Genomic DNA, 24853 nt, shown 5'->3' on the forward strand with positions numbered 1-24853 from the left:
TTGACAACCATTCTGCTAGATAGCTCCGTTTTGGTTTTAGAGCAAGGTATTTCTCTTTACAGCCTGTTCTCCCATCCACTCTGGAATGTCCAAAGGCAGCTTTTAGAAGAAACGTGTTTCTACCTCGCTGAATCTAAACATGGATGCAACTTCCTAAAAGGAACCAACACACAGCAGATGAGTTTGTAAGAAGCGGGTTTTCTGCATTTTAAACGCATTCTTACTGCTAACTCTTATAAGCGTCTCTGGGGCTGGAAATAACTGTATCTTCATTTTCCAAAGAAAGCGTTTCTGAACTGCTGCAAACACACATCAGTTTAACTCTGGAAGTTGAATGAACACATTTACAACCATTCTGCTAGATAGCTCCGTTTTGGTTTTAGAGCAAGGTATTTCTCTTTACAGCCTGTTCTCCCTTCCACTCTGGAATGTCCAAACGCAGCTTTTAGAAGAAACGTGTCTCTACCTCGCTGAATCTAAATATGGATGCAACTTCCTAAAAGGAACCAACACACAGCAGATGAGTTTGTAAGAAGCGGGTTTTCTGCCTTTTAAACGCATTCTTACAGCTAACTCTTATAAGCGTCCCTGGGGCTGGAAATATCTGTGACTTCATTCTCCAAAGAAAGGGTTTCTGAATTGCTGCAAACACACAACAGGTTAACTCTGTAAGTTGAATGCACACATTGAGAAACATTCTGCTAGATAGCTCCGTTTTGGTTTTAGAGCAAGGTATTTCTCTTTACAACCTGTTCTCCCATCCACTCTGGAATGTTCAAACGCAGCTTTTAGAAGAAACGTGTCTCTACCTCGCTGAATCTAAACATCGATGCAACTTCCTAAAAGGAACAAACACACAGCAGATGAGTTTGTAAGAAGCGGGTTTTCTGCGTTTTAAACGCATTCTTACTGCTAACTCTCATAAGCGTCTCTGGGGCTGGAAATAACTGTTTCTTCATTCTGCAAAGAAAGGGTTTCTGAACTGCTGCAAACACACATCAGTTTAACTCTGGAAGTGGAATGCACACATTGACAATCATTCTGCTAGATAGCTCCGTTTTGGTTTTAGAGCAAGGTATTTCTCTTTACAGCCTGTTCTCCCATCCACTCTGGAATGTCCAAACGCAGCTTTTAGAAGAAACGTGTTTCTACCTCGCTGAATCTAAACATGGATGCAACTTCCTAAAAGGAACCAACACACAGCAGATGAGTTTGTAAGAAGAGGGTTTTCTGCGTTTTAAACGCATTCTTACTGCTAACTCTTATAAGCGTCTCTAGGGCTGGAAATAACTGTTTCTTCATTCTCCAAAGAAAGGGTTTCTGAACTGCTGCAAACACACATCAGTTTAACTCTGGAAGTTGAATACACACATTGACAACCATTCTGCTAGATAGCTCCGTTTTTGTTTTAGAGCAAGGTATTTCCCTTTACAGCCTGTTCTCCCATCCACTCTGGAATGTCCAAACGCAGCTCTTAGAAGAAACGTGTTTCTACCTCGCTGAATCTAAACATGGATTCAACTTCCTAAAAGGAACAAACACACAGCAGATGAGTTTGTAAGAAGCGGGTTTTCTGCGTTTTAAACGCATTCTTACTGCTAACTCTTATAAGCGTCTCTGGGGCTGGAAATATCTGTTTCTTCATTCTCCAAAGAAAGGGTTTCTGAACTGCTGCAAACACCCAACAGGTTAACTCTGTAAGTTGAATGCACACATTGACAACCATTCTGCTAGATAGCTCTGTTTTGGTTTTAGAGCAAGGTATTTCTCTTTACAGCCTGTTCTCCCATCCACTCTGGAATGTCCAAACGCAGCTTTTAGAAGAAACGTGTCTCTACCTCGCTGAATCTAAACATGGATGCAACTTCCTAAAAGGAACCAACACACAGCAGATGAGTTTGTAAAAAGCGGGTTTTCTGCGTTTTAAACGCATTCATACTGCTAACCCTTATAAGCGTCTCTAGGGCTGGAAATAACTGTTTCTTCATTCTCCAAAGAAAGCGTTTCTGAACTGCTGCAAACACACATCAGTTTAACTCTGGAAGTTGAATGCAAACATTGACAACCATTCTGCTAGATAGCTCCGTTTTGGTTTTAGAGCAAGGTATTTCTCTTTACAGCCTGTTCTCCCTTCCACTCTGGAATGTCCAAACGCAGCTTTTAGAAGAAACGTGTTTCTACCTCGTTGAATCTAAACATGGATGCAACTTCCTAAAAGGAACCAACACACAGCAGGTGAGTTTGTAAGAAGCGGGTTTTCTGCGTTTTAAACGCATTCTTACTGCTAACTCTTATAAGCGTCACTAGGGCTGGAAATAACAGTTTCTTCATTCTCAAAAGAAAGCGTTTCTGAACAGCTGCAAACACACATCAGTTTAACTCTGGAAGTAGAATACACACATTGACAACCATTCTGCTAGATAGCTCCGTTTTGGTTTTAGAGCAAGGTATTTCTCTTTACAGCCTGTTCTCCCATCCACTCTGGAATGTCCAAACGCAGCTTTTAGAAGAAACGTGTCTCTACCTCGCTGAATCTAAACATGGATGCAACTTCCTAAAAGGAACCAACACACAGCAGATGAGTTTGTAAGAAGCGGGTTTTCTGCGTTTTAAACGCCTTCTTACTGCTAACTCTTATAAGCGTCTCTAGGGCTGGAAATAACTGTTTCTTCATTCTCCAAAGAAAGGGTTTCTGAACTGATGCAAACACACATCAGTTTAACTCTGGAAGTTGAATACACACATTGACAACCATTCTGCTAGATAGCTCCGTTTTGGCTTTAGAGCAAGGTATTTCCCTTTACAGCCTGTTCTCCCATCCACTCTGGAATGTCCAAACGCAGCTTTTAGAAGAAACGTGTTTCTACCTCGCTGAATCTAAACATGGATTCAACTTCCTAAAAGGAACAAACACACAGCAGATGAGTTTGTAAGAAGCGGGTTTTCTGCGTTTTAAACGCATTCTTACTGCTAACTCTTATAAGCGTCTCTGGGGCTGGAAATATCTGTTTCTTCATTCTCCAAAGAAAGGGTTTCTGAACTGCTGCAAACACCCAACAGGTTAACTCTGTAAGTTGAATGCACACATTGACAACCATTCTGCTAGATAGCTCTGTTTTGGTTTTAGAGCAAGGTATTTCTCTTTACAGCCTGTTCTCCCATCCACTCTGGAATGTCCAAACGCAGCTTTTAGAAGAAACGTGTCTCTACCTCGCTGAATCTAAACATGGATGCAACTTCCTAAAAGGAACCAACACACAGCAGATGAGTTTGTAAGAAGCGGGTTTTCTGCCTTTTAAACGCATTCTTACTGCTAACTCTTATAAGCGTCTCTGGGGCTGGAAATATCTGTGTTTTCATTCTCCAAAGAAAGGGTTTCTGAACTGCTGCAAACACACAACAGGTTAACTCTGTAAGTTGAATGCACACATTGACAACCATTCTGCTAGATAGCTCCGTTTTGGTTTTAGAGCAAGGTATTTCTCTTTACAGCCTGTTCTCCCATCCACTCTGGAATGTCCAAACCCAGCTTTTAGAAGAAACGTGTTTCTACCTCGCTGAATCTAAACATGGATGCAACTTCCTAAAAGGAACCAACACACAGCAGATGAGTTTGTAAGAAGCGGGTTTTCTGCATTTTAAACGCATTCTTACTGCTAACTCTTATAAGCGTCTCTGGGGCTGGAAATAACTGTTTCTTCATTTTCCAAAGAAAGCGTTTCTGAACTGCTGCAAACACACATCAGTTTAACTCTGGAAGTTGAATGAACACATTGACAACCATTCTGCTAGATAGCTCCGTTTTGGTTTTAGAGCAAGGTATTTCTCTTTACAGCCTGTTCTCCCTTCCACTCTGGAATGTCCAAACGCAGCTTTTAGAAGAAACGTGTTTCTACCTCGCTGAATCGAAACATGGATGCAACTTCCTAAAAGGAACCAACACACAGCAGATGAGTTAGTAAGAAGCGGGTTTTCTGCGTTTTAAACGCATTCTTACTGCTAACTCTGATAAGCGTCTCTAGGGCTGGAAATAACTGTTTCTTCATTCTCAAAAGAAAGCGTTTCTGAAATGCTGCAAACACACATCAGTTTAACTCTGGAATTTGAATACACACATTGACAACCATTCTGCTAGATAGCTCCGTTTTGGTTTTAGAGCAAGGTATTTCCCTTTACAGCCTGTTCTCCCATCCACTCTGGAATGTCCAAACGCAGCTTTTAGAAGAAACGTGTCTCTACCTCGCTGAATCTAAACATGGATGCAACTTCCTAAAAGGAACCAACACACAGCAGATGAGTTTGTAAGAAGCGGGTTTTCTGCCTTTTAAACGCATTCTTACTGCTAACTCTTATAAGCGTCCCTGGGGCTGGAAATATCTGTGTCTTCATTCTCCAAAGAAAGGGTTTCTGAATTGCTGCAAACACACAACAGGTTAACTCTGTAAGTTGAATGCACACATTGACAAACATTCTGCTAGATAGCTCCGTTTTGGTTTTAGAGCAAGGTATTTCTCTTTACAACCTGTTCTCCCATCCACTCTGGAATGTTCAAACGCAGCTTTTAGAAGAAACGTGTCTCTACCTCGCTGAATCTAAACATGGATGCAACTTCCTAAAAGGAACAAACACACAGCAGATGAGTTTGTAAGAAGCGGGTTTTCTGCGTTTTAAACGCATTCTTACTGCTAACTCTCATAAGCGTCTCTGGGGCTGGAAATAACTGTTTCTTCATTCTGCAAAGAAAGGGTTTCTGAACTGCTGAAAACACACGTCAGTTTAACTCTGGAAGTGGAATGCACATATTGACAATCATTCTGCTAGATAGCTCCGTTTTGGTTTTAGATCAAGGTATTTCTCTTTACAGCCTGTTCTCCCATCCACTCTGGAATGTCCAAACGCAGCTTTTAGAAGAAACGTGTTTCTACCTCGCTGAATCTAAACATGGATGCAACTTCCTAAAAGGAACCAACACACAGCAGATGAGTTTGTAAGAAGAGGGTTTTCTGCGTTTTAAACGCATTCTTACTGCTAACTCTTATAAGCGTCTCTAGGGCTGGAAATAACTGTTTCTTCATTCTCCAAAGAAAGGGTTTCTGAACTGCTGCAAACACACATCAGTTTAACTCTGGAAGTTGAATACACACATTGACAACCATTCTGCTAGATAGCTCCGTTTTGGTTTTAGAGCAAGGTATTTCCCTTTACAGCCTGTTCTCCCATCCACTCTGGAATGTCCAAACGCAGCTTTTAGAAGAAACGTGTTTCTACCTCGCTGAATCTAAACATGGATTCAACTTCCTAAAAGGAACAAACACACAGCAGATGAGTTTGTAAGAAGCGGGTTTTCTGCGTTTTAAACGCATTCTTACTGCTAACTCTTATAAGCGTCTCTGGGGCTGGAAATATCTGTTTCTTCATTCTCCAAAGAAAGGGTTTCTGAACTGCTGCAAACACCCAACAGGTTAACTCTGTAAGTTGAATGCACACATTGACAACCATTCTGCTAGATAGCTCCGTTTTGGTTTTAGAGCAAGGTATTTCTCTTTACAGCCTGTTCTCCCTTCCACTCTGGAATGTCCAAACGCAGCTTTTAGAAGAAACGTGTTTCTACCTCGCTGAATCGAAACATGGATGCAACTTCCTAAAAGGAACCAACACACAGCAGATGAGTTAGTAAGAAGCGGGTTATCTGCGTTTTAAACGCATTCTTACTGCTAACTCTGATAAGCGTCTCTAGGGCTGGAAATAACTGTTTCTTCATTCTCAAAAGAAAGCGTTTCGGAAATGCTGCAAACACACATCAGTTTAACTCTGGAATTTGAATACACACATTGACAACCATTCTGCTAGATAGCTCCGTTTTGGTTTTAGAGCAAGGTATTTCCCTTTACAGCCTGTTCTCCCATCCACTCTGGAATGTCCAAACGCAGCTTTTAGAAGAAACGTGTCTCTACCTCGCTGAATCTAAACATGGATGCAACTTCCTAAAAGGAACCAACACACAGCAGATGAGTTTGTAAGAAGCGGGTTTTCTGCCTTTTAAACGCATTCTTACTGCTAACTCTTATAAGCGTCCCTGGGGCTGGAAATATCTGTGTCTTCATTCTCCAAAGAAAGGGTTTCTGAATTGCTGCAAACACACAACAGGTTAACTCTGTAAGTTGAATGCACACATTGACAAACATTCTGCTAGATAGCTCCGTTTTGGTTTTAGAGCAAGGTATTTCTCTTTACAACCTGTTCTCCCATCCACTCTGGAATGTTCAAACGCAGCTTTTAGAAGAAACGTGTCTCTACCTCGCTGAATCTAAACATGGATGCAACTTCCTAAAAGGAACAAACACACAGCAGATGAGTTTGTAAGAAGCGGGTTTTCTGCGTTTTAAACGCATTCTTACTGCTAACTCTCATAAGCGTCTCTGGGGCTGGAAATAACTGTTTCTTCATTCTGCAAAGAAAGGGTTTCTGAACTGCTGAAAACACACGTCAGTTTAACTCTGGAAGTGGAATGCACATATTGACAATCATTCTGCTAGATAGCTCCGTTTTGGTTTTAGATCAAGGTATTTCTCTTTACAGCCTGTTCTCCCATCCACTCTGGAATGTCCAAACGCAGCTTTTAGAAGAAACGTGTTTCTACCTCGCTGAATCTAAACATGGATGCAACTTCCTAAAAGGAACCAACACACAGCAGATGAGTTTGTAAGAAGAGGGTTTTCTGCGTTTTAAACGCATTCTTACTGCTAACTCTTATAAGCGTCTCTAGGGCTGGAAATAACTGTTTCTTCATTCTCCAAAGAAAGGGTTTCTGAACTGCTGCAAACACACATCAGTTTAACTCTGGAAGTTGAATACACACATTGACAACCATTCTGCTAGATAGCTCCGTTTTGGTTTTAGAGCAAGGTATTTCCCTTTACAGCCTGTTCTCCCATCCACTCTGGAATGTCCAAACGCAGCTTTTAGAAGAAACGTGTTTCTACCTCGCTGAATCTAAACATGGATTCAACTTCCTAAAAGGAACAAACACACAGCAGATGAGTTTGTAAGAAGCGGGTTTTCTGCGTTTTAAACGCATTCTTACTGCTAACTCTTATAAGCGTCTCTGGGGCTGGAAATATCTGTTTCTTCATTCTCCAAAGAAAGGGTTTCTGAACTGCTGCAAACACCCAACAGGTTAACTCTGTAAGTTGAATGCACACATTGACAACCATTCTGCTAGATAGCTCCGTTTTGGTTTTAGAGCAAGGTATTTCTCTTTACAGCCTGTTCTCCCTTCCACTCTGGAATGTCCAAACGCAGCTTTTAGAAGAAACGTGTTTCTACCTCGCTGAATCTAAACATGGATGCAACTTCCTAAAAGGAACCAACACACAGCAGGTGAGTTTGTAAGAAGCGGGTTTTCTGCGTTTTAAACGCATTCTTACTGCTAACTCTTATAAGCGTCTCTAGGGCTGGAAATAACAGTTTCTTCATTCTCAAAAGAAAGCGTTTCTGAACAGCTGCAAACACACATCAGTTTAACTCTGGAAGTAGAATACACACATTGACAACCATTCTGCTAGATAGCTCCGTTTTGGTTTTAGAGCAAGGTATTTCTCTTTACAGCCTGTTCTCCCATCCACTCTGGAATGTCCAAACGCAGCTTTTAGAAGAAACGTGTCTCTACCTCGCTGAATCTAAACATGGATGCAACTTCCTAAAAGGAACCAACACACAGCAGATGAGTTTGTAAGAAGCGGGTTTTCTGCCTTTTAAACGCATTCTTACTGCTAACTCTTATAAGCGTCCCTGGGGCTGGAAATATCTGTGTCTTCATTCTCCAAAGAAAGGGTTTCTGAATTGCTGCAAACACACAACAGGTTAACTCTGTAAGTTGAATGCACACATTGACAAACATTCTGCTAGATAGCTCCGTTTTGGTTTTAGAGCAAGGTATTTCTCTTTACAACCTGTTCTCCCATCCACTCTGGAATGTTCAAACGCAGCTTTTAGAAGAAACGTGTCTCTACCTCGCTGAATCTAAACATGGATGCAACTTCCTAAAAGGAACAAACACACAGCAGATGAGTTTGTAAGAAGCGGGTTTTCTGCGTTTTAAACGCATTCTTACTGCTAACTCTCATAAGCGTCTCTGGGGCTGGAAATAACTGTTTCTTCATTCTGCAAAGAAAGGGTTTCTGAACTGCTGAAAACACACGTCAGTTTAACTCTGGAAGTGGAATGCACATATTGACAATCATTCTGCTAGATAGCTCCGTTTTGGTTTTAGATCAAGGTATTTCTCTTTACAGCCTGTTCTCCCATCCACTCTGGAATGTCCAAACGCAGCTTTTAGAAGAAACGTGTTTCTACCTCGCTGAATCTAAACATGGATGCAACTTCCTAAAAGGAACCAACACACAGCAGATGAGTTTGTAAGAAGAGGGTTTTCTGCGTTTTAAACGCATTCTTACTGCTAACTCTTATAAGCGTCTCTAGGGCTGGAAATAACTGTTTCTTCATTCTCCAAAGAAAGGGTTTCTGAACTGCTGCAAACAAACATCAGTTTAACTCTGGAAGTTGAATACACACATTGACAACCATTCTGCTAGATAGCTCCGTTTTGGTTTTAGAGCAAGGTATTTCCCTTTACAGCCTGTTCTCCCATCCACTCTGGAATGTCCAAACGCAGCTTTTAGAAGAAACGTGTTTCTACCTCGCTGAATCTAAACATGGATTCAACTTCCTAAAAGGAACAAACACACAGCAGATGAGTTTGTAAGAAGCGGGTTTTCTGCGTTTTAAACGCATTCTTACTGCTAACTCTTATAAGCGTCTCTGGGGCTGGAAATATCTGTTTCTTCATTCTCCAAAGAAAGGGTTTCTGAACTGCTGCAAACACCCAACAGGTTAACTCTGTAAGTTGAATGCACACATTGACAACCATTCTGCTAGATAGCTCCGTTTTGGTTTTAGAGCAAGGTATTTCTCTTTACAGCCTGTTCTCCCTTCCACTCTGGAATGTCCAAACGCAGCTTTTAGAAGAAACGTGTTTCTACCTCGCTGAATCTAAACATGGATGCAACTTCCTAAAAGGAACCAACACACAGCAGGTGAGTTTGTAAGAAGCGGGTTTTCTGCGTTTTAAACGCATTCTTACTGCTAACTCTTATAAGCGTCTCTAGGGCTGGAAATAACAGTTTCTTCATTCTCAAAAGAAAGCGTTTCTGAACAGCTGCAAACACACATCAGTTTAACTCTGGAAGTAGAATACACACATTGACAACCATTCTGCTAGATAGCTCCGTTTTGGTTTTAGAGCAAGGTATTTCTCTTTACAGCCTGTTCTCCCATCCACTCTGGAATGTCCAAACGCAGCTTTTAGAAGAAACGTGTCTCTACCTCGCTGAATCTAAACATGGATGCAACTTCCTAAAAGGAACCAACACACAGCAGATGAGTTTGTAAGAAGCGGGTTTTCTGCCTTTTAAACGCATTCTTACTGCTAACTCTTATAAGCGTCCCTGGGGCTGGAAATATCTGTGTCTTCATTCTCCAAAGAAAGGGTTTCTGAATTGCTGCAAACACACAACAGGTTAACTCTGTAAGTTGAATGCACACATTGACAAACATTCTGCTAGATAGCTCCGTTTTGGTTTTAGAGCAAGGTATTTCTCTTTACAACCTGTTCTCCCATCCACTCTGGAATGTTCAAACGCAGCTTTTAGAAGAAACGTGTCTCTACCTCGCTGAATCTAAACATGGATGCAACTTCCTAAAAGGAACCAACACACAGCAGATGAGTTTGTAAGAAGCGGGTTTTCTGCGTTTTAAACGCCTTCTTACTGCTAACTCTTATAAGCGTCTCTAGGGCTGGAAATAACTGTTTCTTCATTCCCCAAAGAAGGGGTTTCTGAACTGATGCAAACACACATCAGTTTAACTCTGGAAGTTGAATACACACATTGACAACCATTCTGCTAGATAGCTCCGTTTTGGTTTTAGAGCAAGGTATTTCCCTTTACAGCCTGTTCTCCCATCCACTCTGGAATGTCCAAACGCAGCTTTTAGAAGAAACGTGTTTCTACCTCGCTGAATCTAAACATGGATTCAACTTCCTAAAAGGAACAAACACACAGCAGATGAGTTTGTAAGAAGCGGGTTTTCTGCGTTTTAAACGCATTCTTACTGCTAACTCTTATAAGCGTCTCTGGGGCTGGAAATATCTGTTTCTTCATTCTCCAAAGAAAGGGTTTCTGAACTGCTGCAAACACCCAACAGGTTAACTCTGTAAGTTGAATGCACACATTGACAACCATTCTGCTAGATAGCTCTGTTTTGGTTTTAGAGCAAGGTATTTCTCTTTACAGCCTGTTCTCCCATCCACTCTGGAATGTCCAAACGCAGCTTTTAGAAGAAACGTGTCTCTACCTCGCTGAATCTAAACATGGATGCAACTTCCTAAAAGGAACCAACACACAGCAGATGAGTTTGTAAGAAGCGGGTTTTCTGCCTTTTAAACGCATTCTTACTGCTAACTCTTATAAGCGTCTCTGGGGCTGGAAATATCTGTGTCTTCATTCTCCAAAGAAAGGGTTTCTGAACTGCTGCAAACACACAACAGGTTAACTCTGTAAGTTGAATGCACACATTGACAACCATTCTGCTAGATAGCTCCGTTTTGGTTTTAGAGCAAGGTATTTCTCTTTACAGCCTGTTCTCCCATCCACTCTGGAATGTCCAAACCCAGCTTTTAGAAGAAACGTGTTTCTACCTCGCTGAATCTAAACATGGATGCAACTTCCTAAAAGGAACCAACACACAGCAGATGAGTTTGTAAGAAGCGGGTTTTCTGCATTTTAAACGCATTCTTACTGCTAACTCTTATAAGCGTCTCTGGGGCTGGAAATAACTGTATCTTCATTTTCCAAAGAAAGCGTTTCTGAACTGCTGCAAACACACATCAGTTTAACTCTGGAAGTTGAATGAACACATTTACAACCATTCTGCTAGATAGCTCCGTTTTGGTTTTAGAGCAAGGTATTTCTCTTTACAGCCTGTTCTCCCTTCCACTCTGGAATGTCCAAACGCAGCTTTTAGAAGAAACGTGTTTCTACCTCGCTGAATCGAAACATGGATGCAACTTCCTAAAAGGAACCAACACACAGCAGATGAGTTTGTAAGAAGCGGGTTTTCTGCGTTTTAAACGCATTCTTACTGCTAACTCTGATAAGCATCTCTAGGGCTGGAAATAACTGTTTCTTCATTCTCAAAAGAAAGCGTTTCTGAAATGCTGCAAACACACATCAGTTTAACTCTGGAAGTAGAATACACACATTGACAACCATTCTGCTAGATAGCTCCGTTTTGGTTTTAAAGCAAGGTATTTCCCTTTACAGCCTGTTCTCCCATCCACTCTGGAATGTCCAAACGCAGCTTTTAGAAGAAACGTGTCTCTACCTCGCTGAATCTAAATATGGATGCAACTTCCTAAAAGGAACCAACACACAGCAGATGAGTTTGTAAGAAGCGGGTTTTCTGCCTTTTAAACGCATTCTTACAGCTAACTCTTATAAGCGTCCCTGGGGCTGGAAATATCTGTGTCTTCATTCTCCAAAGAAAGGGTTTCTGAATTGCTGCAAACACACAACAGGTTAACTCTGTAAGTTGAATGCACACATTGAGAAACATTCTGCTAGATAGCTCCGTTTTGGTTTTAGAGCAAGGTATTTCTCTTTACAACCTGTTCTCCCATCCACTCTGGAATGTTCAAACGCAGCTTTTAGAAGAAACGTGTCTCTACCTCGCTGAATCTAAACATGGATGCAACTTCCTAAAAGGAACAAACACACAGCAGATGAGTTTGTAAGAAGCGGGTTTTCTGCGTTTTAAACGCATTCTTACTGCTAACTCTCATAAGCGTCTCTGGGGCTGGAAATAACTGTTTCTTCATTCTGCAAAGAAAGGGTTTCTGAACTGCTGCAAACACACATCAGTTTAACTCTGGAAGTGGAATGCACACATTGACAATCATTCTGCTAGATAGCTCCGTTTTGGTTTTAGAGCAAGGTATTTCTCTTTACAGCCTGTTCTCCCATCCACTCTGGAATGTCCAAACGCAGCTTTTAGAAGAAACGTGTTTCTACCTCGCTGAATCTAAACATGGATGCAACTTCCTAAAAGGAACCAACACACAGCAGATGAGTTTGTAAGAAGAGGGTTTTCTGCGTTTTAAACGCATTCTTACTGCTAACTCTTATAAGCGTCTCTAGGGCTGGAAATAACTGTTTCTTCATTCTCCAAAGAAAGGGTTTCTGAACTGCTGCAAACACACATCAGTTTAACTCTGGAAGTTGAATACACACATTGACAACCATTCTGCTAGATAGCTCCGTTTTTGTTTTAGAGCAAGGTATTTCCCTTTACAGCCTGTTCTCCCATCCACTCTGGAATGTCCAAACGCAGCTCTTAGAAGAAACGTGTTTCTACCTCGCTGAATCTAAACATGGATTCAACTTCCTAAAAGGAACAAACACACAGCAGATGAGTTTGTAAGAAGCGGGTTTTCTGCGTTTTAAACGCATTCTTACTGCTAACTCTTATAAGCGTCTCTGGGGCTGGAAATATCTGTTTCTTCATTCTCCAAAGAAAGGGTTTCTGAACTGCTGCAAACACCCAACAGGTTAACTCTGTAAGTTGAATGCACACATTGACAACCATTCTGCTAGATAGCTCTGTTTTGGTTTTAGAGCAAGGTATTTCTCTTTACAGCCTGTTCTCCCATCCACTCTGGAATGTCCAAACGCAGCTTTTAGAAGAAACGTGTCTCTACCTCGCTGAATCTAAACATGGATGCAACTTCCTAAAAGGAACCAACACACAGCAGATGAGTTTGTAAAAAGCGGGTTTTCTGCGTTTTAAACGCATTCATACTGCTAACCCTTATAAGCGTCTCTAGGGCTGGAAATAACTGTTTCTTCATTCTCCAAAGAAAGCGTTTCTGAACTGCTGCAAACACACATCAGTTTAACTCTGGAAGTTGAATGCACACCTTGACAACCATTCTGCTAGATAGCTCCGTTTTGGTTTTAGAGCAAGGTATTTCTCTTTACAGCCTGTTCTCCCTTGCACTCTGGAATGTCCAAACGCAGCTTTTAGAAGAAACGTGTTTCTACCTCGCTGAATCTAAACATGGATGCAACTTCCTAAAAGGAACCAACACACAGCAGGTGAGTTTGTAAGAAGCGGGTTTTCTGCGTTTTAAACGCATTCTTACTGCTAACTCTTATAAGCGTCTCTAGGGCTGGAAATAACTGTTTCTTCATTCTCAAAAGAAAGCGTTTCTGAACTGCTGCAAACACACATCAGTTTAACTCTGGAAGTTGAATACACACATTGACAACCATTCTGCTAGATAGCTCCGTTTTGGTTTTAGAGCAAGGTATTTCCCACTACAGCCTGTTCTCCCATCCACTCTGGAATGTCCAAACGCAGCTTTTAGAAGAAACGTGTCTCTACCTCGCTGAATCTAAACATGGATGCAACTTCCTGAAAGGAACCAACACACAGCAGATGAGTTTGTAAGAAGCGGGTTTTCTGTGTTTTAAACGCATTCTTACTGCTAACTCTTATAAGCGTCCCTGGGGCTGGAAATATCTGTGTCTTCATTCTCCAAAGAAAGGGTTTCTGAATTGCTGCAAACACACAACAGGTTAACTCTGTAAGTTGAATGCACACATTGACAAACATTCTGCTAGATAGCTCCGTTTTGGTTTTAGAGCAAGGTATTTCTCTTTACAACCTGTTCTCCCATCCACTCTGGAATGTTCAAACGCAGCTTTTAGAAGAAACGTGTCTCTACCTCGCTGAATCTAAACATGGATGCAACTTCCTAAAAGGAACAAACACACAGCAGATGAGTTTGTAAGAAGCGGGTTTTCTGCGTTTTAAACGCATTCTTACTGCTAACTCTTATAAGCGTCTCTGGGGCTGGAAATAACTGTTTCTTCATTCTCCAAAGAAAGGGTTTCTGAACTGCTGCAAACACACATCAGTTTAACTCTGGAAGTTGAATACACACATTGACAACCATTCTGCTAGATAGCTCCGTTTTGGTTTTAGAGCAAGGTATTTCCCTTTACAGCCTGTTCTCCCATCCACTCTGGAATGTCCAAACCCAGCTTTTAGAAGAAACGTGTTTCTACCTCGCTGAATCTAAACATGGATTCAACTTCCTAAAAGGAACCAACACACAGCAGATGAGTTTGTAAGAAGCGGGTTTTCTGCGTTTTAAACGCATTCTTACTGCTAACTCTTATAAGCGTCTCTAGGGCTGGAAATAACTGTTTCTTCATTCTCCAAAGAAAGCGTTTCTGAACTGCTGCAAACACACATCAGTTTAACTCTGGAAGTAGAATGCACACATTGACAACCATTCTGCTAGATAGCTCCGTTTTGGTTTTAGAGCAAGGTATTTCTCTTTACAGCCTGTTCTCCCATCCACTCTGGAATGTCCAAATGCAGCTTTTAGACGAAACGTGTTTCTACCTCGCTGAATCTAAACATGGGTGCAACTTCCTAAAAGGAACCAACACACAGCAGATGAGTTTGTAAGAAGCGGGTTTTCTGCGTTTTAAACGCATTCTTACTGCTAACCCTTATAAGCGTCTCTGGGGCTGGAAATAACTTTTTCTTCATTCTCCAAAGAAAGGGTTTCTGAACTGCTGCAAACACACATCAGTTTAACTCTGGAAGTTGAATGTACACATTGTTAACCATTCTGCTAGATAGCTCCGTTTTGGTTTTAGAGCAAGGTGTTTCTCTTTACAGCCTGTTCTCCCATCCACTCTGGAATGTCCAAACGCAGCTTTTAGAAGAAACGTGTCTCTACCTCGCTGAATCTAAACATGGATGCAACTTCCTAAAAGGAACCAACGCACAGCAGAGGAGTTTTTTAGAAGCGGGTTTTCTGCGTTTTAAACGCATTCTTACTGCTAACTCTTATAAGCGTCTCTAGGGCTGGAAATAACTGTTTCTTCATTCTCCAAAGAAAGCGTTTCTGAACTGCTGCAAACACACATCAGTTTAACTCTGGAAGTAGAATGCACACATTGACAACCATTCTGCTAGATAGCTCCGTTTTGGTTTTAGAGCAAGGTATTTCTCTTTACAGCCTGTTCTCCCATCCACTCTGGAATGTCCAAACGCAGCTTTTAGAAGAAACGTGTTTCTACCTCGCTGAATCTAAACATGGATGCAACTTCCTAAAAGGAACCAACACACAGCAAATCAGTTTGTAAGAAGCGGGTTTTCTGTGTTTTAAATGAATTCTTACCGCTAACTCTTATAAGCGTCTCTGGGGCTGGAAATAACTATTTCTTCATTCTCCAAAGAAAGGGTTTCTGAACTGCTGCAAACACACCTCAGTTTAACTCTGGAAGTTGAATGCACACATTGACAACCATTCTGCTAGATAGCTCCGTTTTGGTTTTAGAGCAAGGTATTTCCCTCTACAGCCTGTTCTCCCATTCACTCTGGAATGTCCAAACGCAGCTTTTAGAAGAAACGTGTCTCTACCTCGCTGAATCTAAACATGGATGCAACTTCCTAAAAGGAACCAACACACAGCAGATGAGTTTGTAAGAAGCGGGTTTTCTGTGTTTTAAACGCATTCTTACTGCTAACTCTTATAAGCGTCTCTAGGGCTGGAAATAACTGTTTCTTCATTCTCCAAGGAAAGCGTTTCTGAACTGCTGCAAACACACATCAGTTTAACTCTGGAAGTTGAATGCACACATTGACAACCATTCTGCTAGATAGCTCCGTTTTGGTTCTAGAGCAAGGTATTTCTCTTTACAGCCTGTTCTCCCATCCACTCTGGAATGTCCAAACGCAGCTTTTAGAAGAAACGTGTTTCTACCTCGCTGAATATAAACATGGATGCAACTTCCTAAAAGGAACCAACCACAGCAGATGAGTTTGTAAGAAGCGGGTTTTCTGCGTTTTTAACGCATTCTTACTGCTAACCTTTATAAGCGTCTCTGGGGCTGGAAATAATTTTTTCTTCATTCTCCAAAGAAAGGGTTTCTGAACTGCTGCAAACACACATCAGTTTAACTCTGGAAGTTGAATGTACACATTGTTAACCATTCTGCTAGATAGCTCCGTTTTGGTTTTAGAGCAAGGTGTTTCTCTTTACAGCCTGTTCTCCCATCCACTCTGGAATGTCCAAACGCAGCTTTTAGAAGAAACGTGTCTCTACCTCGCTGAATCTAAACATGGATGCAACTTCCTAAAAGGAACCAACGCACAGCAGAGGAGTTTTTTAGAAGCGGGTTTTCTGCGTTTTAAACGGATTCTTACTGCTAACTCTTATAAGCATCTCTAGGGCTGGAAATAACTGTTTCTTCATTCTCCAAAGAAAGTGTTTCTGAACTGCTGCAAACACACATCAGTTTAACTCTGGAAGTTGAATGCACACTTTGACAACCATTCTGCTAGATAGCTCCGTTTTGGTTTTAGAGCAAGGTATCTCTCTTTACAGCCTGTTCTCCCATCCACTCTGGAATGTCCAAACGCAGCTTTTAGAAGAAACGTGTCTCTACCTCGCTGAATCTAAACATGGATGCAACTTCCTAAAAGGAACCAACACACAGCAGATGAGTTTGTAAGAAGCGGGTTTTCTGCGTTTTAAACGCATTCTTACTGCTAACTCTTATAAGCGTCTCTGGGGCTGGAAATAACTGTTTCTTCATTCTCAAAAGAAAGGGTTTCTGAACTGCTGCAAACACACATCAGTTTAACCCTGGAAGTTGAATACACACATTGACAACCATTCTGCTAGATAGCTCCGTTTTGGTTTTAGAGCAAGGTATTTCCCTTTACAGCCTGTTCTCCCATCCACTCTGGAATGTCCAAACCCAGCTTTTAGAAGAAACGTGTTTCTACCTCGCTGAATCTAAACATGGATTCAACTTCCTAAAAGGAACCAACACACAGCAGATGAGTTTGTAAGAAGCGGGTTTTCTGCGTTTTAAACGCATTCTTACTGCTAACTCTTATAAGCGTCTCTAGGGCTGGAAATAACTGTTTCTTCATTCTCCAAAGAAAGCGTTTCTGAACTGCTGCAAACACACATCAGTTTAACTCTGGAAGTAGAATGCACACATTGACAACCATTCTGCTAGATAGCTCCGTTTTGGTTTTAGAGCAAGGTATTTCTCTTTACAGCCTGTTCTCCCATCCACTCTGGAATGTCCAAACGCAGCTTTTAGACGAAACGTGTTTCTACCTCGCTGAATCTAAACATGGATGCAACTTCCTAAAAGGAACCAACACACAGCAGATGAGTTTGTAAGAAGCGGGTTTTCTGCGTTTTAAACGCATTCTTACTGCTAACCCTTATAAGCGTCTCTGGGGCTGGAAATAACTTTTTCTTCATTCTCCAAAGAAAGGGTTTCTGAACTGCTGCAAACACACATCAGTTTAACTCTGGAAGTTGAATGTACACATTGTTAACCATTCTGCTATATAGCTCCGTTTTGGTTTTAGAGCAAGGTGTTTCTCTTTACAGCCTGTTCTCCCATCCACTCTGGAATGTCCAAACGCAGCTTTTAGAAGAAACGTGTCTCTACCTCGCTGAATCTAAACATGGATGCAACTTCCTAAAAGGAACCAACGCACAGCAGAGTAGTTTTTTAGAAGCGGGTTTTCTGCGTTTTAAACGCATTCTTACTGCTAACTCTTATAAGCATCTCTAGGGCTGGAAATAACTGTTTCTTCATTCTCCAAAGAAAGGGTTTCTGAACTGCTGCAAAGACACATCAGTTTAACTCTGGAAGTTGAATGCACACTTTGACAACCATTCTACTAGATAGCTCCGTTTTGGTTTTAGAGCAAGGTATTTCCCTCTACAGCCTGTTCTCCCATCCACTCTGGAATGTCCAAACGCAGCTTTTAGAAGAAACGTGTTTCTACCTCGCTGAATCTAAACATGGATGCAACTTCCTAAAAGGAACCAACACACAGCAGATCAGTTTGTAAGAAGCGGGTTTTCTGTGTTTTAAATGAATTCTTACCGCTAACTCTTATAAGCGTCTCTGGGGCTGGAAATAACTATTTCTTCATTCTCCAAAGAAAGGGTTTCTGAACTGCTGCAAACACACCTCAGTTTAACTCTGGAAGTTGAATGCACACATTGACAACCATTCTGCTAGATAGCTCCGTTTTGGTTTCTGAGCAAGGTATTTCTCTTTACAGCCTGTTCTCCCATCCACTCTGGAATGTCCAAACGCAGCTTTTAGAAGAAACGTGTCTCTACCTCGCTGAATCTAAAAATGGATGCAACTTCCTAAAAGGAACCAACACACAGCAGATGAGTTTGTAAGAAGCGGGTTTTCTGGGTTTTAAATGCATTCTTACTGCTAACTCTTATAAGCGTCTCTGGGGCTGGAAATAACTGTTTCTTCATTCTCCAAAGAAAGGGTTTCTGAACTGCTGCAAACACACATCAGTTTAACTCTGGAAGTTGAATACACACATTGACAACCATTCTGCTAGATAGCTCCGTTTTGGTTTTAGAGCAAGGTATTTCCCTTTACAGCCTGTTCTCCCATCCACTCTGGAATGTCCAAACCCAGCTTTTAGAAGAAACGTGTTTCTACCTCGCTGAATCTAAACATGGATTCAACTTCCTAAAAGGAAAAAACACACAGCAGATGAGTTTGTAAGAAGCGGGTTTTCTGCGTTTTAAACGCATTCTTACTGCTAACTCTTATAAGCGTCTCTGGGGCTGGAAATATCTGTTTCTTCATTCTCCAAAGAAAGGGTTTCTGAACTGCTGCAAACACACAACAGGTTAACTCTGTAAGTTGAATGCACACATTGACAACCATTCTGCTAGATAGCTCTGTTTTGGTTTTAGAGCAAGGTATTTCTCTTTACAGCCTGTTCTCCCATCCACACTGGAATATCCAAACGCAGCTTTTAGAAGAAACGTGTCTCTACCTCGCTGAATCTAAACATGGATGCAACTTCCTAAAAGGAACCAACGCACAGCAGGTGAGTTTGTAAGAAGCGGGTTTTCTGCGTTTTAAACGCATTCTTACTGCTAACTCTTTTAAGCGTCTATAGGGCTGGAAATAACTGTTTCTTCATTCTCAAAAGAAAGGGTTTCTGAACTGCTGCAAACACACATCAGTTTAACTCTGGAAGTTGAATACACAGATTGACAACCATTCTGCTAGATAGCTCCGTTTTGGTTTTAGAGCAAGGTATTTCCCTTTACAGCCTGTTCTCCCATCCACTCTGGAATGTCCAAACCCAACTTTTAGAAGAAACGTGTTTCTACCTCGCTGAATCTAAACATGGATTCAACTTCCTAAAAGGAACCAACACACAGCAGATGAGTATGTAAGAAGCGGGTTTTCTGCGTTTTAAACGCATTCTTACTGCTAACTCTTATAAGCGTCTCTAGGGCTGGAAATAACTGTTTCTTCATTCTCCAAAGAAAGCGTTTCTGAACTGCTGCAAACACACATCAGTTTAACTCTGGAAGTAGAATGCACACATTGACAACCATTCTGCTAGATAGCTCCGTTTTGGTTTTAGAGCAAGGTATTTCTCTTTACAGCCTGTTCTCCCATCCACTCTGGAATGTCCAAAGGCAGCTTTTAGAAGAAACGTGTTTCTACCTCGCTGAATCTAAACATGGATTCAACTTCCTAAAAGGAACAAACACACAGCAGATGAGTTTGTAAGAAGCGGGTTTTCTGCGTTTTGAACGCATTCTTACTGCTAACTCTTATAAGCGTCTCTAGGGCTGGAAATAACTGTTTCTTCATTCTCCAAAGAAAGCGTTTCTGAACTGCTGCAAACACACATCAGTTTAACTCTGGAAGTAGAATGCACACATTGACAACCATTCTGCTAGATAGCTCCGTTTTGGTTTTAGAGCAAGGTATTTCCCTCTACAGCCTGTTCTCCCATCCACTCTGGAATGTCCAAACGCAGCTTTTAGAAGAAACGTGTTTCTACCTCGCTGAATTTAACATGGATGCAACTTCCTAAAAGGAACCAACACACAGCAGATCAGTTTGTAAGAAACGGGTTTTCTGTGTTTTAAATGAATTCTTACCGCTAACTCTTATAAGCGTCTCTGGGGCTGGAAATAACTATTTCTTCATTCTCCAAAGAAAGGGTTTCTGAACTGCTGCAAACACACCTCAGTTTAACTCTGGAAGTTGAATGCACACATTGACAACCATTCTGCTAGATAGCTCCGTTTTGGTTTTTCAGCAAGGTATTTCTCTTTACAGCCTGTTCTCCCATCCACTCTGGAATGTCCAAACGCAGCTTTTAGAAGAAACGTGTCTCTACCTCGCTGAATCTAAACATGGATGCAACTTCCTAAAAGGAACCAACACACAGCAGATGAGTTTGTAAGAAGCGGGTTTTCTGCGTTTTAAACGCATTCTTACTGCTAACTCTTATAAGCGTCTCTGGGGCTGGAAATAACTGTTTCTTCATTCTCCAAAGAAAGGGTTTCTGAACTGCTGCAAACACACATCAGTTTAACTCTGGAAGTTGAATACACACATTGACAACCATTCTGCTAGATAGCTCCGTTTTGGTTTTAGAGCAAGGTATTTCCCTTTACAGCCTGTTCTCCCATCCACTCTGGAATGTCCAAACCCAGCTTTTAGAAGAAACGTGTTTCTACCTCGCTGAATCTAAACATGGATTCAACTTCCTAAAAGGAACCAACACACAGCAGATGAGTTTGTAAGAAGCGGGTTTTCTGCGTTTTAAACGCATTCTTACTGCTAACTCTTATAAGCGTCTCTAGGGCTGGAAATAACTGTTTCTTCATTCTCCAAAGAAAGCGTTTCTGAACTGCTGCAAACACACATCAGTTTAACTCTGGAAGTTGAATGCACACATTGACAACCATTCTGCTAGATAGCTCCGTTTTGGTTTTAGAGCAAGGTATTTCTCTTTACAGCCTGTTCTCCCATCCACTCTGGAATGTCCAAATGCAGCTTTTAGACGAAACGTGTTTCTACCTCGCTGAATCTAAACATGGATGCAACTTCCTAAAAGGAACCAACACACAGCAGATGAGTTTGTAAGAAGCGGGTTTTCTGCGTTTTAAACGCATTCTTACTGCTAACCCTTATAAGCGTCTCTGGGGCTGGAAATAACTTTTTCTTCATTCTCCAAAGAAAGGGTTTCTGAACTGCTGCAAACACACATCAGTTTAACTCTGGAAGTTGAATGTACACATTGTTAACCATTCTGCTAGATAGCTCCGTTTTGGTTTTAGAGCAAGGTGTTTCTCTTTACAGCCTGTTCTCCCATCCACTCTGGAATGTCCAAACGCAGCTTTTAGAAGAAACGTGTCTCTACCTCGCTGAATCTAAACATGGATGCAACTTCCTAAAAGGAACCAACGCACAGCAGAGGAGTTTTTTAGAAGCGGGTTTTCTGCGTTTTAAACGCATTCTTACTGCTAACTCTTATAAGCATCTCTAGGGCTGGAAATAACTGTTTCTTCATTCTCCAAAGAAAGGGTTTCTGAACTGCTGCAAAGACACAACAGGTTAACTCTGTAAGTTGAATGCACACATTGACAACCATTCTGCTAGATAGCTCTGTTTTGGTTTTAGAGCAAGGTATTTCTCTTTACAGCCTGTTCTCCCATCCACACTGGAATATCCAAACGCAGCTTTTAGAAGAAACGTGTCTCTACCTCGCTGAATCTAAACATGGATGCAACTTCCTAAAAGGAACCAACACACAGCAGGTGAGTTTGTAAGAAGCGGGTTTTCTGCGTTTTAAACGCATTCTTACTGCTAACTCTTTTAAGCGTCTATAGGGCTGGAAATAACTGTTTCTTCATTCTCAAAAGAAAGCGTTTCTGAACTGCTGCAAACACACATCAGTTTAACTCTGGAAGTTGAATACACACATTGACAACCATTCTGCTAGATAGATCCGTTTTGGTTTTAGAGCAAGGTATTTCCCTTTACAGCCTGTTCTCCCATCCACTCTGGAATGTCCAAACCCAGCTTTTAGAAGAAACGTGTTTCTACCTCGCTGAATCTAAACATGGATTCAACTTCCTAAAAGGAACCAACACACAGCAGATGAGTTTGTAAGAAGCGGGTTTTCTGCGTTTTAAACGCATTCTTACTGCTAACTCTTATAAGCGTCTCTAGGGCTGGAAATAACTGTTTCTTCATTCTCCAAAGAAAGCGTTTCTGAACTGCTGCAAACACACATCAGTTTAACTCTGGAAGTAGAATGCACACATTGACAACCATTCTGCTAGATAGCTCCGTTTTGGTTTTAGAGCAAGGTATTTCTCTTTACAGCCTGTTCTCCCATCCACTCTGGAATGTCCAAACGCAGCTTTTAGAAGAAACGTGTTTCTACCTCGCTGAATCTAAACATGGATGCAACTTCCTAAAAGGAACCAACACACAGCAAATCAGTTTGTAAGAAGCGGGTTTTCTGTGTTTTAAATGAATTCTTACCGCTAACTCTTATAAGCGTCTCTGGGGCTGGAAATAACTATTTCTTCATTCTCCAAAGAAAGGGTTTCTGAACTGCTGCAAACACACCTCAGTTTAACTCTGGAAGTTGAATGCACACATTGACAACCATTCTGCTAGATAGCTCCGTTTTGGTTTTAGAGCAAGGTATTTCCCTCTACAGCCTGTTCTCCCATTCACTCTGGAATGTCCAAACGCAGCTTTTAGAAGAAACGTGTCTCTACCTCGCTGAATCTAAACATGGATGCAACTTCCTAAAAGGAACCAACACACAGCAGATGAGTTTGTAAGAAGCGGGTTTTCTGTGTTTTAAACGCATTCTTACTGCTAACTCTTATAAGCGTCTCTAGGGCTGGAAATAACTGTTTCTTCATTCTCCAAGGAAAGCGTTTCTGAACTGCTGCAAACACACATCAGTTTAACTCTGGAAGTTGAATGCACACATTGACAACCATTCTGCTAGATAGCTCCGTTTTGGTTCTAGAGCAAGGTATTTCTCTTTACAGCCTGTTCTCCCATCCACTCTGGAATGTCCAAACGCAGCTTTTAGAAGAAACGTGTTTCTACCTCGCTGAAGATAAACATGGATGCAACTTCCTAAAAGGAACCAACCACAGCAGATGAGTTTGTAAGAAGCGGGTTTTCTGCGTTTTTAACGCATTCTTACTGCTAACCTTTATAAGCGTCTCTGGGGCTGGAAATAATTTTTTCTTCATCCTCCAAAGAAAGGGTTTCTGAACTGCTGCAAACACACATCAGTTTAACTCTGGAAGTTGAATGTACACATTGTTAACCATTCTGCTAGATAGCTCCGTTTTGGTTTTAGAGCAAGGTGTTTCTCTTTACAGCCTGTTCTCCCATCCACTCTGGAATGTCCAAACGCAGCTTTTAGAAGAAACGTGTCTCTACCTCGCTGAATCTAAACATGGATGCAACTTCCTAAAAGGAACCAACGCACAGCAGAGGAGTTTTTTAGAAGCGGGTTTTCTGCGTTTTAAACGGATTCTTACTGCTAACTCTTATAAGCATCTCTAGGGCTGGAAATAACTGTTTCTTCATTCTCCAAAGAAAGTGTTTCTGAACTGCTGCAAACACACATCAGTTTAACTCTGGAAGTTGAATGCACACTTTGACAACCATTCTGCTAGATAGCTCCGTTTTGGTTTTAGAGCAAGGTATCTCTCTTTACAGCCTGTTCTCCCATCCACTCTGGAATGTCCAAACGCAGCTTTTAGAAGAAACGTGTCTCTACCTCGCTGAATCTAAACATGGATGCAACTTCCTAAAAGGAACCAACACACAGCAGATGGGTTTGTAAGAAGCGGGTTTTCTGCGTTTTAAACGCATTCTTACTGCTAACTCTTATAAGCGTCTCTGGGGCTGGAAATAACTGTTTCTTCATTCTCCAAAGAAAGGGTTTCTGAACTGCTGCAAACACACATCAGTTTAACCCTGGAAGTTGAATACACACATTGACAACCATTCTGCTAGATAGCTCCGTTTTGGTTTTAGAGCAAGGTATTTCCCTTTACAGCCTGTTCTCCCATCCACTCTGGAATGTCCAAACCCAGCTTTTAGAAAAAACGTGTTTCTACCTCGCTGAATCTAAACATGGATTCAACTTCCTAAAAGGAACCAACACACAGCAGATGAGTTTGTAAGAAGCGGGTTTTCTGCGTTTTAAACGCATTCTTACTGCTAACTCTTATAAGCGTCTCTAGGGCTGGAAATAACTGTTTCTTCATTCTCCAAAGAAAGCGTTTCTGAACTGCTGCAAACACACATCAGTTTAACTCTGGAAGTAGAATGCACACATTGACAACCATTCTGCTAGATAGCTCCGTTTTGGTTTTAGAGCAAGGTATTTCTCTTTACAGCCTGTTCTCCCATCCACTCTGGAATGTCCAAACGCAGCTTTTAGACGAAACGTGTTTCTACCTCGCTGAATCTAAACATGGATGCAACTTCCTAAAAGGAACCAACACACAGCAGATGAGTTTGTAAGAAGCGGGTTTTCTGCGTTTTAAACGCATTCTTACTGCTAACCCTTATAAGCGTCTCTGGGGCTGGAAATAACTTTTTCTTCATTCTCCAAAGAAAGGGTTTCTGAACTGCTGCAAACACACATCAGTTTAACTCTGGAAGTTGAATGTACACATTGTTAACCATTCTGCTATATAGCTCCGTTTTGGTTTTAGAGCAAGGTGTTTCTCTTTACAGCCTGTTCTCCCATCCACTCTGGAATGTCCAAACGCAGCTTTTAGAAGAAACGTGTCTCTACCTCGCTGAATCTAAACATGGATGTAACTTCCTAAAAG

Source organism: Saimiri boliviensis, chromosome 13 (genome assembly GCF_048565385.1).
Source record: "Saimiri boliviensis isolate mSaiBol1 chromosome 13, mSaiBol1.pri, whole genome shotgun sequence".
NCBI lineage: Eukaryota > Metazoa > Chordata > Mammalia > Primates > Cebidae > Saimiri > Saimiri boliviensis.